A 12,529-nucleotide genomic window follows, 5' to 3' on the forward strand; every position below is an offset into this window, starting at 1 on the left:
TGAGCTCCAACCAGTGGCTCTAAAATCTGAACATTTAAATCCCATTAAAGAATTATCTGTGTGGAAGATGTTTTTTGTGATAATTTACACAACAACACATCCCAGACTCCATTAGGTCTTTGCTCGTGTATAATGTGGATCGGCTCAATTAGTCTTTGCCAAATGACTCACTAAAATTAATTCTTGCAGGTGGACACATGACTAAATTTGAAACAAAATCTGCATCTCTTTTCATGCACTGCAAAGCCCTGTACAAGAGATATTACATTAGATAAAGAAATAACTGTTCTCTATAGTAGTATTTAGAATTATGGAATCACAGAATGACCTTGGCTGGAAGAGACCTCAAAGATCATCCAGTGCCACTCCTGCCATGGCAGGGACACCTTCCACTGTCCCTGGGTGCTCCAACCTGGCCTTGGACACTTCCAGGGATCCAGGGGCAGCCACAGCATCTCGGGGCACCTGTGCCAGGGCCTCACTTCCCTGACAGGGAGAAATTTCATCCTAACATCTAATCTTAACCTACCGGTTTTCTGTTTTAAGTCATATGCCAACCATAAAAATGCTTCAGATGTTTTAATGGGATTTATACACTTAAAAGTGCTGTGCAGCCTCTCAGGGAGGGACTGCTGTGTGTTCCAAAGATGTACAAAATGCACCAGCAACTGCTCCCAGTCTCCTCAGCACAGGGAATGGGCAAGGAGCACCAGGGCTGGGTTTTTAAGGAGTAACACATTGTGCAATGCATTCTGTATTGTTAAAGATGCTTTATTCTTATATTGCATCCCTCATTTCCCATCCCCACTTCTGCCATTTGATCTCCAGCAGCAGGAACACTTCCCAACACCTGACTGGAGGTTTTGGCCACATCCCAGCATGGCCCTCGGAGCACACCCAACTTTGGGGCAAACTTCAGACTTTGAGCACACTGCTGGGTTTTTTAGCATGAAGCACAATCTCATGGGCTCTGAGGGAAGGGGAGGGGGCTGCAGCTGCCCCCAGGTGGTTCTGGGGTCAGAGGGAGCTCCTGGTGCCTCTTTAAATGCAGGGGAGGTGTGGGAGCAGCTGCTTCAGCTCTGCTCTCAGCCGCCAGGACCTGCAGTAGCCTGTGAAGGTGAGGGAGCAGCGAGGAAAGGTCAGTGCAGCTATTATGTTTCTATGGATTAAACAGCTTTTCCTCACATATATATGAATCTATAGTGAATTCCCCTGTAGCCTTGGAGGTCAGTAATTATTGACTGTGGTGTGGTACAGCTGTAGTTTTACTGCATCATTAGAGGAACTTCTTCCACTCTGGTGCTTCCAGAGATGTCTCCAGTCGTGTCCCAGGATGCTTGCGAAGATACATTGTGTGATTTCTCATTTTCTTACAGGGAAAATGCTTTCTGTCCCTTGAATATTTGCATTCTCGTGTTACTTACAGGCAGCTTAACATTCGGCGTTTAGCAGGCTCTGCTTTGTGTGGGTGGAGAGTGTTAATGGAGCTCATCATCTGCTCAGGATTCTCTGCTCCAGCAGCCCTGGGGGTGTGGGTGCGTCTGTACCTGCGGATAAACACCCAGGAATCACTCGGGGAAGGGCAGGGAACTCCTGGGTGAGGAGCGGCCACTCCTGGGTGAAGCACAGAAACGTGGGATGAGGGGAAAATGGAAAAGGAGAGCCAGCAAAGCACAGGAGGCTTCGGCTGGGATATATAGCAGTGACCTGTATTGCCTTTGCCTGAAATACACGAGCTCCATACCCCAGTTCTGGCAGCAGTGGCAGCGAATATTTAACACAAGTCACAACTTTTACACTTCCACGTTTCATATTCAATATATCTTTCTAAGTGTGTTATTCATCGCAGCCAAAGTGATATAAACAAATCCTGCTCTGCAGGCTGCTGTTTACTCTCCAAGTGGCATTTTAAGAGCAAACCTTCCCTCCCTGACATAACGCAGTGACAAATTGCAGCTAATACTTCTACATCCACCAGGAAAGGAGCACAGCAGTGCTGAGGATTTATTTAGTAGGGAGCTCTGGAGCATATGTAACTGGCTGGCATTTTTAGTGCCCTGCCTTGATTTTGAGACAGCTTTGGTTAAACATAGCTTCTCTTCTTTGTCCTTGACTATTTAAAGAATTATTTTGTTGTTTTTTTTTTTTTTTTTCCTGTTTGCTGTTTTTCTTTCATAAACCCAAGAAAATCTCCAAAAGTTTATTGGTAAAAAATCATCAGACAATTTTATACAATCTCAAAGAACATGTTTAGGTAAGGAGGGGGAGGAATTGGGAAATATGAATGGGATGAAAGACAATAAAAGATATTTGATAGTACTCAGATCTATTTTTTTCAAAAGCTATCAAAATCTCTGTGTTAATATAAGACTTTTCACTCATTTGGCATTTTTTGTCTTCCTCTGAGACTGCCTTTCAAAGGCTTTGAAATGTGCTAATTTAATTTTTCTGTTGCTCCCCATCAAAATTGTTCTTCATCCCAGCATAATAGCAGCAGATACTTAAAAAAAAGAAAAACCCTATTACAGAAAATCAAGAGAAATTATGATTATTAGATCATTTTTGAAAGAGTTTAGTTCTACTCAAGTCTTTCTTATCAGCCTGCTAATATCAGCTGAGGAGGGCTCAGATAATAATCACTTTAAGCCTATCTGGGGTACAGGAGTATCAGAATCTGACAAAGAGGTAAATTTGCCTTGTTCTTTGGGCTTGCCCCCCGCAGCAATGGCTTGAAACTTGCAACAATTAAGAGGGAATAACAAACTTTTAATGGTGTAATTTTATTTCAAATATGTCCACCTTCAGCAGAATGTGCTTCTTGTCCCTCCAATGCACAGGGTAATGCATGCTGAGTGTTTGGGCAGAGCCAGGCTGGAGTCTGAACCAGCCAGGAGTTCTGAGCAGGATCTTTTTTACTATGTGCAATTTTGAGGATTTCCTTCCAATATTTTGATATGGATAAAATCCCAAGTTTTGATGACTGGTATTATTTATGTTTCCATGCTGGATTGTGAGCATTACTCTCCTTTCTCTGCCCTCATTGTTTGTGAGGTATTTGCTGGTTTGGTTTGTTTTCGACCACTAAGAAAACTAAATTGAGTTATTCAAGAATTTGTGAATAATTTGTAATCCTGGATGTTAACTGATAAACATTGGTGTTCAGAAAAGCAAAATATTTACAGCTGGCACTGAATCAAGGGCTCATTCACAACCTCAGTGTTTCAGTCAAAGGTGGGATGATATCTGTGCTCCTCCTAGACACAAATACTTGTGCTGTAGCTGTTTCTGGTGGTTTGGGGTTTTTTTGAAGGGAAAAAAAAATCTTGGTAAACACCATCTGTCAAACTCAGTTTGAATGTTGCTGTTAGGTAAGTGCAAGTGCCCTCAAGGATGATGTAGTCAATTCTTTACTGTGGAAAGCCTTAAAGAATCCAACTTTTCCCAGTGGTTGTTATGGTTTGGAGCCCGTTAGTTATGAAGTGTCCATCACCCAGCATTCCTGCCTGTGTCACTCTGAATTCGGGTGCCTTTCTCTGCATTTCTTTGTATGAGCTGGAAATGACTTTCAGAAAAGGAACAGCTCACCTGGAAAACTGTCCTGTGCTGTCCTGATAGGCAAACTCATTTCTCTCTCTCTTTTTTGGCACAAAAACAACAAACAAAACCCACGGGAAATAGAAAGGAAAAAACCAACATGAGTGTTTCTGCTCATTAAAATTAACTTTTAGCTGAAGATATTGGAAAAAAGGTAATTAAAACATGTTTCTGCTTATGATTCCTGCCTAGATACAGCCTGTTTCAGCAATAAGCTTTTTTCATGTTTAACAAGCTATTTTAGAAGATAAGAATGATTATGAGTTTTCTCAGTTGATAGAAATTACAATTAAGTATTGAAATTCTCTTCCAGTGAGGCAATGCCCTGGAACAGTTACCTGCTTTGACTTGAAACAATTCTTTTTCTCTCTTTTTTTTCTCTTTCCTTATTACTTAAAGGCAGGAAAGCTTCAGAAATCTGTGGGGTTTTCCTTTTTTTCTCCCCCCAGAAGCCATTCCTTTAATGATGTGTTTGAAAACACGGCGTGGGTTTATGCAGTGCTTCACAGTTAATCTGGTATTTGAATGTCTAACAGGCTTTTGTGCCTGGCAAGCATCACATCGAATTAGGAGGAGACTTTGAATAGTCAAAATGTGCTCTTAAATTTGTAGCAAGATTTCTTTCAAGGCTGAAAGCAAACAAGTGAATACATAACACAGAAAATAATTCTTCCTTGAATGAGGAAGCTACCCTTTCTCTGCATTTTTTACTACATTCATCCTTGTTTAAATTTGCCCAGGGAGTTTCTAGGAGCTTTATTCTCTTCTGGAAGCATTTGTTTTAGAAAGTTGCTAAACTGTATGTTAAAGCAAACTGAGCTTTCTGAAGTGAAAGTTTTCTTCTTGCAAATCAAGGGTTGTTAACATAAAGAATGTGGAGAACTGTACAGAAACTGACTCGTGGAATGATCTTTCCTTAGAAAGAAACATAAAAATTCATTGTTCCAATGGTGCTAGCCTGATTACATCTCATGGAAATGATGGCATCTTATGGGGAAATCCCACTTTGATTTTGAAGTTCTAAATAATTTCATTTAAATTTTGCTGTTGTGATACTGTTATTTGAAAAAGCCAAACATGAACTGGAGAAAGAGGATATTGGTGCAATTTTACATCAAAATGGAAAGTGAGGGGAAATCTGAAGAATTTAATTCAATCCACGTCTGCACATTTCCAATTCATGGTTTTGTTCCAAGAAATTCTTGATTTGATTGCCTGTGGATTATCAGCTGCTGATTTCCTTTCTCACATCACTTTAACTTTGGCAGGCTTGTCTAAAACACAGAAAAAGGAGGAATTGATGTGGAAAACACACTAGAACTTTTGGTAATTCCTACTGAAGTGCAAAATATTTTACTTCAGAGCTCAATGACCAGGAGTTAGCATCACAAAAGCAAATACCTGCATCATTTCTGTGAAACATAGAACCTGTTTTACTGGCACAGTAATATTGATTGATGCAACTCAACATGAACCCTTCCTGCTCAGCCTATGAATGTAGAAGCACTGTTAAAATCATGCTAAGTCACATTAAAGCTTCTCAAAAGGCTTTATTATTTCAACTAGAATAAGAATAAACTTTGCTGACTAAGAATAGTTATATCATGGAGCACTTCCTTCCTTTTCTTTTTATTTATGATTAGAGACAAGTGTAGGGCATTTTAGACATTCAGAAATGAAAGAAAGTCCATGTGAAATCAAACTTGTGCTTCTGACCCTCAACAGCAGCTGGTCATAAGCTGTGCTAATAATTAAATTGGTTTGGTGGTTTTCAGCTGGGTTCCATAAAGAGCATGCAGATCAGTTGCAGTAAAGGACAAGAGGGTATCACAAATAAGATTCAAAGTCAAATCAGGCTTCTCATGGATCAGTTGTGGGTGAGTCCTTGTATAAATAAATATTTAAAAGCTCTGAAAGGCCTAACCTTGTATCATTTGGAGACATTTATGAAGACTCAAATTATGATTTTATTGCACTCATTCCAGCGTGTTATTTTCAGAATCAGGGGTAGGAATAAGTTTTGGGATCTTCTCACTTGATCAGAAGCATCCCATGAGAGGAGGTTGCCATAAAGCCTTGGCCAGAGCTGTGCCTCTGGACTCAAGGTGCTCTGCCTTTGAAAATACATTTGGATTTAGGTCTTTTGGTGCCCTTAATTCTATACATTGAAATATTTTTGCCTCTCAGTAGGACTAGAACAGCTCCCTATGATCTTTCCTTTAGTAGTTTTCCAGCTGGATGTTCATGTCTAAACAGAATTGTTGAAAATTTTCTCTCACAGTGCATGGATTTCTGAATTGTAGCATCACATTTTAATGCTTCTTTGGCTTGTTTTGCTTTGTTGCGTCTGCAGATCAGATCAGCACTGCCATTGCTGTTGGGCCAAGTGGCAGTGCCTGTCTCACAAACTTGATGGGTTTTGAGCACAGGTAATTTCTCCTCTCCATTGTGGTCTCAGGCCTCATGCAATCAATCCTTTAATAAAAAAGGAAATGCCTTTTGTTGATTTTTACAGACTGAAAGGTCAGGACAGCACTTAATGAGAGCAAAAGATGGAGCAAAGTGGGAGACAGGAGAGGGTTAATTAGGCCCACTGATTGCAGTAATTTTATAATTCCAGAAACCATTGCCTGTGTTAGTGCTTTAAAAGTACAGGTTTAATTATTATGCTGGGTAAGAAAAGTACCTTAGGGTAGATTCTGCCCGTGCTGTGCCATTGATTGCTGCAGAAATCTGATCCTGCAGTATTTCCTCTGCCACTGCTGCCAGGGCTGGCTCAGAAAATCCCTGGACCTGCTTGAAATTCTGCAGCAGTGGGAACTCAGAGGCAAAAGTTTCCAGTCTGCATCTCAATCCCACAGCAGCCTCGATGAAAAGCTGGATAATTGCTTTTAATTATGGCAAATAAAAAGAATTGTTTAAAATTTTTAACATATTCCTGTTTAGTTTTAATCACTTTAAAACCAAAAGGAGCAAACTATTAATGGTACCACACTTAGAAAAGGAGTTTAGCCCTGCCAGCCCTCCTGAATTTGTCTGAACATCAGCTGAGTGGGAGAAAAGAGCAATATTATTTAAAATATTGTGTGATATGCTTCCTATTTTATGAAATATTATTCTTGGCTTACTGTGAGTTACAGCAATAGATCATAACAGGGGAATATAGAATGGCCAAAAGAATAAAAAATATTATTTGGATGCATTTCTTCCACCCTTAACTCCATTTTAAGAGCAGATCCTGTATTTTCTTAATGATTTCCAACCTGTGCTCACTTGGAAGAAATAAGAGGGACAGCGTTACCTGAGAATATCCAGGGATAAGTTGGTTTCTAATCTGTTGGGGAAAATACAATTAGCTATAAAATATTTCTCCTTGTCATGGCTGTTATTGCACTATACAGTGTTCTAATATGAGAGTAGGGATATTAAATTATGGATATTTAAAGCTGGTAGCTTAATAATTTTTGAGAAAAATTCAAATCATGTTCAGAAGCAGAGATGAGGAAATAATCAGAATATCTGAGAGAATGAAAATAGAATATCTGCCTTGTGCACATGAACTTTAGAGAACAATATTTAAAGCTAAAAAGTTGCAATATTTTTTCAGAATTTGCCTTCATTAATTTAGAAACTAAACACTGGGAACTGAAATGGAGAAAAACTTCTACCCAGACATTTTTGTAACTAGGGTATTAGTTATAAATACTAAAAACAATTATAAAAGACACCCAAATGCTGTTACTGGATTTGAGTGAGCAAAAGAAGCAAATTCTATTCTTTCATTTCCGTTATCACATCAAAAGTTTATAAACTCAACTTCTTTGGATTTAATTATTTATGCGCCTTTAATGAGCATTTTGTAGAAGGTAAAAATCCTCCCTTTGTTTTCACTTTCAGGGAAGAGATTAAAATAATTAAGCAGTGATTAGACTTGCATTGACCTTTGCTAACAAACTTGCTTCTGGCAAACCTCAAAACTTTTTCCCTTTCCTGGAAACAACTGCATGTGCTGCTGAGGAGCACCAAGGGCACTGCTGGCATCACCCCAGAGAAAAAGGAGATTTTTTTTTTAACTGTTTATTGACCTGGCACAAGCCAGAATCTTCTCTGCAGACTTCTTGGCCCTAAACAGAAAATATTGAATTCCAAGGACACAAATGATAAGTTATTCCCATTTAGGACATTGCTGTCCTTGGGCTGTGGCAATTCCTCATTTTCCCTGAAAGCCTCAAACAAAGGGCTCTAATATAATTTCAATTTTGGCAGTTTGCTGGAAGGTTTTAATAGAGAATGTTATGTTAAAAATTCTTGAAACGTCTTCTAAAATATATTTTAGCTATTTTTGCCAGGATAGGAAAAAGCTCTGCATTTAATCATTACTTAGAAGCCATACTTCCTTTTTTGCTTGTATATTTACTGTAAAAAAAAAACAACATTTAATTTATTAGTTATTTAATTGTTGTGGTTGTTACCCAATGATCGCCAATGATGTTACCCAGTGATGTTAAGGTAAAAAAATTCTTTAAGATTGGACTTTTTAAGTGTTGCCTTGAGAAGTATTAGGTGATCCTAAGCCTGTCAAGTACTCATACTGTTGTTAAATCAGATTTTGGAGCACCTTTCTCCAAAATAGTGTTTCCTTTTCCTTTATAGATTTTTGAACTTTCTCTCTGTACTGAGTGGTACTGTGCCCACATGGTGACTTGTTTATTTATTTGTGCTAAATAAGAGCAGATCCACATCTGTGACCTGAGGAGGTGGAAAGCCTTGGAACACTCAGGAAAAGAGATAAACCTTTTTAAAGTTACATTTTAAATTCATTGTCAGGCAAACATTAAAATAAATCTGATGGTCTCACATGTAGGACCCAGAGCTGATGTAAAGGCTCCATCCCTGGAAGTTTCACCTCTCCTGTGCCAAGGATCATTCCAGGAGCTTTCCAAGGAAAGGTTAATTTCCAAAAGTGACTGAATTCAAGCACTGAGCTGACTTCAGCTGTTGTCAGGGTATTTCCTGCTTTTTCCACCTCCCAGAGTGGCCAGAGAATAGCACAAACTGAGCAGAATTTCTGTGTCTGTGCTGTGAGCTGTGCTCTCTCCCCTCTGGATCACCACAAATGTGCCAGCACTTTGCATTTGTTGCTGCACTGCTTTTATTTTGAATTGCCTGCACTGAAGGCATGTGCATAAATATGATTATTCAAAACAAAACCCCTGAACTTTAGATGTTTTGGATCAAGCCTGATTTTATCTATTTCTGACACTGTTTCCTTGGTTACATGGTATCAAAGTCAATTCATTTTAAACACAGATATGTCGCTGCATATCCTTTAAAAAATGTGTTGGCATGGCAAGTGCACTAAACCCTGCTGCAGATAATGAGGTGATTCCTTGGTGATCCTGTTATTATTCCATTGGGGGAAAGGCAGAGGGGAAGTGCAGTCAGCAGTGAGGGCAGCTCAGTGCCCAGTTGAGGATAACAAAGATGGGAAGGTGTTGGGGGAGCAGCCCAGGGTCTCTCCAGCTGTGTGAGGGGTTTTGTTCTGTTCTCTCTGAAGATCTAATCCAGCTCTTCCTCCTGAAATCCTCCCTGGGCAGGTGCTGAAGTGGCGCAGACTCCTGGCTGGGGGCTGTGTGCTCAAGCTGCAGAGCTCCTCTGAATCCTTCAGAATTCCTAAATTGTGAAATCAAGTTCTGCAGGAGGGGACAGAAATGCTGGAGCTCTCAGTGAATTCAGACAGGATAAAGCAGAATTGTTTGGCAATATCGATTGGATTTGGGTTGCCCCCAGATGAGGGAAGTAAGGATGGATCTAACTCCATGTGCTCAGAAGGCTAATTTATTATATTATGATACTCTATTATATGAAAGAATACCAAACTAAGCTATACTAAAGAATAGAGAAAGGATACTTACAGAAGGCAAAAAAGATAATAATGAAAACTTGTGACTCTTTCCAGAGTCCTGACACAGCTTGGCCTCAATTGGCCAATGAGTCAAAACAACTCACAGCAGAATCCAATGGAACAATCTCCAAACACATTCCCAAGGAGCAAAACACAGGAGAAGCAAATGACATAATGATTGTTTTCCTTTTCTCTGAGGCTTCTCGGCTTCCCAGGAGAACAATCCTGGGTGAAGGGATTTTTCAGAGAATATGAAAGCCACAAATATCTTCCATCAGAACTGTGGGTGACCTCCTGTGCCTCAGGACAGCCTGGCAGAAGTCAGAGCATGAGGAACCAGGGTAAAGTGGAAATTTGTGGTGCCTTTTTACAGGATTTGGGAAGTGCTTTCATCACCTCAGCCCGTGCTGAATTATTGCTTTTCTATTATTCATGCCCCAAAATATTACTAGAACAATACCAGATGCATATTAATAACCTCGTCTAGGAGTTGATCTGTAATTGAGAATAGATTTTATATTTGATTCATATTTAATACAGAACCAAACTTTTCTCTTTAAAGGAAAATGATTACTTACTCTTTATTTTATGACAGCATCTCTTCCTGGAGTCTGAGCTCTGTCATGTTTCATGTCTTGCATTATTAGATGGCTCTTTGTGCTCAAAACATTCAGAAAAATGTTGGGCAGGATTTGTGGCTAGAGAAAAGAGATACAGATTTTGACTTTTTAATTAAAAAAAGATAATAATACTTGGATTCTTTCTGAGAGCCTGGCCAACATTGTCACTGCCAGTCCAACCTTTTCCTTCTTTTGTTTTCAGAAGGGACAAATTATCTCTGGCAAGGGTGGTGCAAGACTTGTCCTGTAGGATGCAAACCCCACGTTTGTGGAAAAAATATATTTTTCACCATATATATTCTGAAAATATATTGGTGATATTGATGCTGACATGGACACAGTTCACGTGTTGTAGTTTCAGTGTTATTTTGAATTTCTTTACCTCTCCTTTCTCATTCATATATTTTCATTGGTTATCACGTTCCCAACAATTCACTAGAAAAAAATCATTCTAACTCATAGGTAAAAAATTAAACTTGACTTTACCAAGAGTAAGTGTCAGATGAGATGGTGGAGCTCAGAATCCCTTATTCTCAAAGACAAATTCTTATTTCACATCCTGCCAGGGAAGCAGACAGCTCCTTTGAAAGATCATTTGAATTCAATACATGCACTTTATAAGAATTGATTTTAATTTCACATACAAGAATGTCATTCACTGATGCCAAGGCACTAAGCTATGGGGACTGTTTGCATGGAAAATAAGTTGTAGTTTATTTTTTTTTAACCTTCAAGTGTATTCATTTTCTTACTTTATGGATGGGAAGATGAGCCATTCCATTCCAACTTTACTAAAAACTTCAAAGGTGCATTTAGGGAACATTGCAGTGCCCCTCTGAGAGAATAACAGGAGAAAAGGGTCTGGGTTGTGGGCAGGGCTTCATCTGCCCTATGAAAGGAAAATGCATATTCCTCAAAAATTCCATAAACACAGGAAAAATCAGCTTTTGGATCATTCTTGAGTCTGACTCAAGAAAGCTGAGGCAAATAATAATAACCTTAGGAGATAATTTGATTTAAATAACAAACACAAAGCCAATCCGGACCTCCCAGCTGAGACTCAGACACTCCAGTGTGAGATCTCCAGGCAGCAACAGGAAAAGGCAAAACCTGGGAGGGATGGAGCTGTGAGAGGCACATTTACACCCAAGAGTTGGGAAATATTCCCCACGAGAGCCAAACCTGGTGCTGCTCACAAGGGGAATGAGAATGTCTGCAATGGTTCCAGGTGGGAAAGGAAGGAGCTCCTCTCCCTCAGTGGTTCTGACCCACATGGTGACTTGTTTCTTTATTTATGATAAATGAGAGCAGATCCACATCTGGATCTCAGGAGGTGGAAAGCCTTGGAACACTCAGGAAAAGAGAGAAGCCTTTTTGAAGTTACGTTTTAAGTTCATTGTCATGCAAACATTAAAAAAAATCTGACAAAATAAATCTGATATATTAATATAAATTCTCCCTCATGGCTGCACTCCAGTGGGAGAAAACACACATTAAATGCTGGGAGTACCTGACATTGCAGGGTAGTTTACTGGAAGTGTAACAAACAAACAGAGACCATTTCTGCAGGTTCTCACGTGCCCTTGTGTTTTTGGAATTGCTGCTGTGAAATAGCCAACACATTGCCATGCCACTTTTTTAAGAATTTAAGCTAAACCCTTCTCACCCAAATGTGAATTTCACCTGTATTTAGAGTGCTACATGGTCCTTAAAGTTACTATTGAAATTAACTTTATGACAGTTTTTCATATTTTTGTCCAATAGGTTTTACATTGAAGTACAGCATTTGTCCCCTAAGTCTGTGCATTAATGAAAAGATTATTTTAATTAGTGTAAGGTCAATTTAGCTTAATGTTTCTTCACTTGTTCTCTCTGCTAGTAGTTACTGGGGAAAAAGGAGATTGAAGAAAATGATGAAATAATAGGAAATAGTGAAAATTGGTTAATTATGAACTGGGGCTGTGCTCTCTACAGCAGAGGGGCATCCAGCTTTTCGCTGCTTTTATTCCCTGGGTGGTTTCAGCTCTGCCTGCACAAGGTGCTGGTGCCAGGCTGAGTGGGCAGCAATTACACAGGCCATGGGGGAGCAGCTCAGACCACACAGCCTCCCCTCAGCTGGGAAATTCCATGTAATTTTCAGGAACTTTGTGTCTGACAGATTAACAGATAAAGCCCCTTTTTCTGCAGAAAGCAGGAAAAATGTTTGAGAGAAACCTCACTGTAAATTCGCCAATGCATTTCTTATGTTCTAAGGACAGTTTTTGGCCCAGCTTGTCATGAATTTTATTGGTGAGAGCAGTCAAAGGGAAGAATGCTTTTCATACATCTTCAGTAATATAAACCAGCATATCTGGTAGTGGAATTTTAGTCTTTTGGTTTTGTGCTGTTAATATCATTTGAATATCAACAA

Source organism: Melospiza georgiana, chromosome 12 (assembly GCF_028018845.1).
Source record: "Melospiza georgiana isolate bMelGeo1 chromosome 12, bMelGeo1.pri, whole genome shotgun sequence".
NCBI lineage: Eukaryota > Metazoa > Chordata > Aves > Passeriformes > Passerellidae > Melospiza > Melospiza georgiana.